This window comes from Octodon degus, unplaced genomic scaffold (genome assembly GCF_000260255.1).
Source record: "Octodon degus isolate 3935 unplaced genomic scaffold, OctDeg1.0 scaffold00579, whole genome shotgun sequence".
Classification (NCBI taxonomy): domain Eukaryota; kingdom Metazoa; phylum Chordata; class Mammalia; order Rodentia; family Octodontidae; genus Octodon; species Octodon degus.
The window spans coordinates 114146-121141 of NW_004525155.1; the positions used below are offsets into that span (position 1 = coordinate 114146).

Below are 6996 nucleotides of genomic sequence, written 5' to 3' on the forward strand. Positions count from 1 at the left end.
ATGGATGGAAGTGAAGATGATTATGTTATGTGACATAAAGGAATAATAGAAAGACAAGAACCATGTGACTTCCTTCATGATATGTGGAATCTAAAAAAGTTACTGTCACAGAAGTTAAGAAGACTCTGTTGTCACCAGAGAGTCAGGAGTATAGGTGAGAGGGAGGGACAGGCAGAATCTCACTAGGGATGGTTGCTAGTAACTTCTGTACATGGAAATTAGCAATTGGGAAAACACTTCAAATTCCTGTAGGATCTCCAGGGTTGCACCGCTATTCTCTGAGAAGTTGAAGTGAGGATGCATTCTCTGGAGAGTGACATCACTGGATCAAAAAGCTTGATCTTAGGGTCCAGCTGCATCCCTCCCACACTCTGACTTCCCAGATCTTCATACTGAGTCCTTCATCTCGCACCAGAAGTTAGTGAGTTGAGCATTTTCAGCTTCCTTAGAGATACAGGGTTTTGTGAGGGAAAGGGGTCTAGTGGAGCTGCAGTGAGCATGCCTGTCATGGAAAGAAATCCAGGGAGGAGGTCCTGACAGAAGGAGAAATAGCTCCTGAGACATGAGTGAGTTGAGGGTGTAAAAACAGTAAAGGTTTCTAGGCCTTGTGTCAATCTCCTTGGCTCCTACTTTAATTGCTTGAATGCATCACTGACGTCTCCTGAGTTTGGAATTTATTTCAAGAGAGACAAGTTGTATTTCAAAGTGCCTCAGGCTGGGTTAGCCAGTCTAAAACCATTCGCTGTGTATTCTCCATTACAGGATTCACAGATAAAATATTCAGGGTTACCTGAAGTGTGTAGGTGAAACTGTCACATTCATGGTAAAGAGCACAATGGATCTGAAGAACCATCTAACCCAGTGTATACACTGACTAGCACAGTGGTGCCTGGAATGGAAGAGCTATCTCTGACAGGGCCTATGAACTCTGCAATGAAGATGTAACTGTGTCTCCACAGAAGCCCTGGAGCCCTCAGCACCACCTCAAGTCTCCTCTGCCCCTGGAAGCCAGAGCAGCTGCATTTCAGGAAAGTAATCCATGTGACTGGTGACAATGTATCTTGCCATATTTTCTCTGCTTTAAATATTTTGAGCTACTAATCCCACCGCCAATTCCTCTATGATTGAATCTTAACGTAATACCTTACTTGATAAATACTATGTGGCATAGCATTCTTGTTCAGTATGATGTAGTGTATATTTTAATATATATATATTTATTTACTTTTCTGAGATTTTGAAAAATGTAATATTGTTAAGTACAGAAGCCTCTTGAGCCTTCTCTGACTCTTTGCCAATGAAGAGTTCTACAGTTCAGAAACAAACATTTTAGCACTTAACTAAAAAAATAAAACAGCAACGAATCCAAACATTTCTCATGCCAGCTCGCCCTCTCAGTCCCCACCTAAGATAGGACAGCAGGATGCTAGGTCACTGTATACAAAAGCTAACTGGATGCCTGCCACAGACACAGCACCAACAGATGTAAGGTCCCTTCTCAGTGGCATTTGCCCCACAGCTTCAGTGCCAGTCAGGAAGCATCGAGAGTTTGCCTGGGTTGCTTTGTTCTTTCTACAAGCTCCAGATATGTACAGTTGGTAACTCAGGGTCTCTAGCCAATTGACAATACTGTTAACATCACCCTACAACTTAGAAAACGAATGCCAGATACATCTCCAAATGCCTTTTCACAGCCACAGCCAAGTGCACAGAGCAAGGAGAACACAAGAGGCCTTTTCAATTTAAAAATGTTCGGAAATATGTACAGCTTTGATACAGCTTTACAGCATTTCAGACCCCTGTGGCCACATTGAGCAACTACTGCTAACTTCAAGAGCATTTGAGAGACTACAGGATCACAATTCAGTTGACATTTAACCTAAGAAATGGTCAGTCACAGCATTCCCCTACTTTAAAGGATCTTTAAAGGATTCACATTCTTTTTCTTCCTCTTCTATCTTTTTACTGGGCAACTTTAGCAAGACCTTTTGTACCTTCAAACTTTCCTTTAGACTTATAATCAGCCGTGTCCTTCTCATACTTTTCCTCCAGCTTCGCTGCCTTGGTGATGTAGGGCTGCTTTTCACTGTTACTTAAATGATTCCATATCTCACCCAGCTTTTTGGCCACATCGTCAATAGAGATATCAGGGTTGGTGGATTTTATCTTGGGGCAGAATTCTGAACAAAACAGTGAAAATCTAGATAGTGGTTTGTTGGGTGGGTTGGGATCCTTTTTCTTTTTTTATATTTAGGACAGGATCTACAAGGTCTCACTGAGTATATTGGACTCATAGTGATCAGCCTGTCTACAGCGTCCCAAGTGCTGGGATCACAGGTGGGTGCCACCATGCCCAGTCTCAATCTCCAGCTCAGTGAGCCCCGGGGGTGGGGCCAGCACAGCAGGCCCAGGGATCAAACTCCTGGCCCGAGTCTGCCTAAGCAGGTGCTTTAATCCACTGAGCTATTTGGCCAGCCCTGGGGTCCTTTCTCTTGTTGCCTTCCTTTGTTGGTCCATAATCTTTCATGTCTTTTGGGCATAGTGAACTTTATCTGCCTTGGCCATTTTATCAAACTTAGACTTTCTTTCCTAGACATCGTCTTCCACTTCTCTGAGCACTTCTTGGAAAATTCTGCAACATTGACAGAGACTTCTGTGTTTTTCTTCTTGTGCTGCTCTCTGCAGGTCTGTACAAAGAAGAAATATGCAGACATCTTGCCCTTTGGTTTCTTGGGGTCCTCTTTAGCCATCCTGACTGTATTGTTCTCGAGTCTCTATTTTAATATCTTTAAGCAATGAAACTTACTGATAGATTCTGTTAGATAATAAAAACAGATAAGTGTCTGTTCTCAAATTAGATAAGATTATGTATATAATTCCAAAATTCAAAATACATAGCTTTTCATCTAGTATCTTGTCACATATGAGCATTTTATATCTGTTTTATAAAATGGCACAATATGTAAGAATTCATATAAGTATTTTTATTTCCTGACACAAGTAAATACTTTTAACTTCAAAGAACTCTAACAGTAAGCCTATATTTCTTTCATTAAATCAAAGAAAAACAGGACAAATCTTTATTTTAAATGAGTACATTTTGTGAATATGCATATTATTCATATCTCCAAATTTTCTTCATATTTGACATTGCCCCATAGAATAAATATATGGCCCAAGCAAGAGGGTGTTAAAACTAAAATTGTAAAATAGAGTACTATGAAAACAACACAAACTGATAAGGTGTAGAAACTAATGTAAACTAAAGTCTAGCACTCTAGATCTGTCTCCTCAGGTTAGCACAGGGCCAGGATTCTAATGTGCGATCCTGCGGAATCACACAGTGGGAACAGTTCTATCCCCACTCTGTCCCTATCATCTAAGCCAATTCAATCAAATATCTTCTCTATACTAAAGCTTTTTTGTCTTACAAATGAAATGAACTGTAGTTCCTGCCACTTCAACTTTCACAGTATATTATCCATGTGATTTGGGAGTTACATATTAAGCTCTTTGAAGAATCCTACTGCAGGGAATTCTTTATTCACTCTCCCTTGTGAGTACCAGCAGTGAAGTGGAGAGTGTGGGGTCTCAGCCAAGTCTCAAGCTCTCATAAGAACTCTCTGGCTCTGAAGACCCCATTCTCAGTGAAAACTGAGATTTGCCCCCAGGGATGTAGGATTGCCATGACATGCTGCCCACATGCTGAATTTGCATTCCTGGTTGTGAGGCTTACACGCGGCTGGGGTCAGTGTCTACTGTGGCTAATTGGCTATCAGTGGTGTGGCGTGCAGGGGAACTGTGCACATACAGGAAGGATTTGGGTCATTGTAGGGCAGTGTGTGTCTTGTGGTTCTTGAATGTGTACCGTTTAAATAAGCTTTTCTTACCATAAGAGCACAAAGTTTTCCTTTAACATTTAGAGAAGCAATCTATTAAAAATCTACTTATGTGGTGTGGATAGTAACTATTCAAATTTATTGTAAAAATGCTTATAGTCTCTTATGTGTACTTAGCATTTCTAATATCTGTAGATTTCCAACAAACACAGTCTGGAAATATTTTGCAAAAATTGTAGTAACTAAATACATGCAAATTTTTTGGTCAGCATTTCTTAGAGAATATACTATCAGTGCTGTTTATGTAGCATTTACATTGTCTTAGTTATTTTAGGTAAAATTGAGATGATTTTAAATATAGGAAAGTATATGCATAACTTATATAAATTTACTATGTGATCTGTTTGTGATAGCTATTAATCCATTGAGAGTTATATCCCTCTGATAACAAGGCAAAACTCTCATGTGCTTTCTTTTCATTTGCTTACTTTCATCAGTGCTTCACCCAAGTTAGCAGCAACTTAACTTGCAGTGGAACTTTTACCAACTTCTAGCCACCTCTTCCCAAATCTGTTGTCTCCAGTAATCCCAAGGCATCCACAACCACTGAAAGTTTACTATTTCAAATAACTGATGTGCTCATGATTCTGAAATCCACAATGGCACCTAGGGACTTGGCAATAGGAATGACTTTTCTGACTCAGACAGTCACTGGAATCCTAGGTAATGTTGTTCTTCTTTTCCATTATCTATCTCTCTGCTTCACTGGATACAGGTTAAGGCCCACAGATCTAATAGCTGAGCACTTGACTATAGCAAACACAGTGATCATGCTGTCTAAAGGAGTGTCACAGACAATGGAAGCCTTTGGCATAATGTATTTCTCTCATGTTCTTAGATGCACACTTCTTCTGTATGTCTACAGAGTGGCCAGGGGTGTGTCACTCAGTACAACCTGCCTTCTGAGTGTCTTCCAGACTGTGAAGATCAGTCCCATGAACTCCAGCTGGAAGGAGCTTAATGCTAAACTTCCCAAGCACATTGGCTTCTCCATTTTCCTCAATTGGAAACTCTGTATGTTGTTACATTGTTTGTTTCCATTTTATGCCATTGGTAAATATAATAGCAGAAATATCACAAAGGTAAAAGATTTTGTGTACTACTGTTCTGATTTTGCAGATGAAATCACAGAGGCATTGTATTCAGCATTCGTGTTATTCCCTGAAATTGTGTGCTCTGGGCTTATGATCTGGTCCAGTTGCTCCATGATTTTTATACTGCACAGGCACCAGCAACAGGTCCAATATATCAGTAGAATAAATGTTTCCCAGAAATCATCCCCTGAGACTAGGGCCACCCAAAGTGTCCTTTTCCTTGTGTGCACCTTTGTGTCTTTTTACACCCTTTCCTCCTTATTTTATGTTTCTGTTTTAAATTTCTATGTTCCTAGTTGGTGGCTCATGAACATGTCTGCCCTGATTTCCACCTGCTTTCCCACTGTCAGCCCTTTCGTTCTAATGAGGTGTAACTCCACTGCATCCAGAATCTGGCTTAAATTCTCATGTTTTTTCAGAATCATAAGAAGTACATGGCTCTGCACAAAGTTGAGTGATATAGACAGATTATCCCTTGGAAATATAGAGAAAGAAACTGAAGTAGGCTTTGGATGCAGCCAGTAGTAGAGTATTTGTGTATGATATATCATCTGGGTTTGATTTTTCAGCACAGAAAGAAATGGATAAAATAGATATTACTGCAAAAATTTAAAAAAAATTGATGTGAAAGACTTAGAAAAAAAAATGAATCTTGGTGACTTTGGGTTTTCTCAAACAGCATCAGTGTGGAACTCAAATCAATGGGGCAGATTGAGCTGATTTTTCTGCACATTATCCTGCTCTAAAATGTTTCAGATAAGAAATAAAATGGTTTATCACCAAACAGTGAGTCATGTTGCCAAGTGTCTAATGGGAGTGATGCACTCACAGAAAATGATGCAAAATAAAACTGTACAAATGAGGAATGTTGTGGGACTGTCCTGCTTCAAGGTTGTATATGGTTAGATTTTTGGACTTATGTGTAAACATAAGAATTATATAATTCTTTATGTCTAATTTTAAAATATATTCTAATTTTTCAATTTTTTTCATCATATTCTGTAGGGACTTAAAGTTCAACATATCAATACTTGATGAAACATACCTGTTCTATGTTATGCCTAAGATGTTTGATATTCAGACAGATAGTGAGGTTAAGCTTAATAGCCTAAGTTGTATGGTAATAAGAATAAGCTTGTCTTCTGGAGGGTTAACAACCTAAGTTTGCAGATCAAATTAGAGAAAAAGGAGAGCCGCAAGGAAAGCCAATATTTTGCCTCTAGCCTTCCAAGGTCAATTAAGACTCAGGACATATGAGAACTTGTACTGTAACGTCATGTAACTCAGTAGTGTCCCAAATTTTCTGATCAAGGAGATTATGGAGCCAAAGAGGAAAGTGATTGATGATGTAGAGAGTGCCTAAGGACCGTCACATGGAGAGAAAACATTCTCTCAGGCTTTCACAGAGAGCACATTGGCCAAGCAATTACTGTGACTCATCCATATGGCTGACACAGACAAAGGTTCTGCAATTTGAGATACAGGATCTCAGAATAAATCCTGAGGGTATTTCACTGACCTTATCAGACCCAAAAGCTATAGCTCTTGTTGCATAAGTCCTGCTTTACCTTGGTCTTAACCATCCAGCCGAAAAGTATAAAAATGAAGTATAAGAAGTAAAGCCATGCTGTTATGTTGAGCTGTAGGGGACTCAGGTCAACAATTTCTGACATTGCCAGTGAAGCGGAAGACCCAATACTATTATGGACTACTGAAATATTTTAGAATATTTTGCTGAGTTAATATACCTATAATATTCAAATAACAGAACTTAACAAAAAAGGGTATACAGATAAATGTCCATTTTGTATCTGTATATTCAAAATGGTTAGTATAGATATATAGTTACATTCTCTTAATGAATAGAGGGATTTGTTCAAATAGTGTTTGTAAATAGGATATCATGTCTGCATCTTGTACAGCAATTAAACACTAGGAAGAATGTATGCAATGTGTTAATTATTGAAACTGTCCTACCAATTTGATTTGAAACTGTCTCATTG

At 39.0% G+C, this 6996-nt stretch overlaps 1 pseudogene; it reads right to left on the reverse strand.

Annotated features, from left to right (window-relative positions):
• Positions 1-1907: 1907 nt before the first annotated feature.
• Positions 1908-2750, reverse strand: LOC101587830 (annotated as a pseudogene).
• Between the last annotated feature and the right edge of the window lie 4246 nt (positions 2751-6996).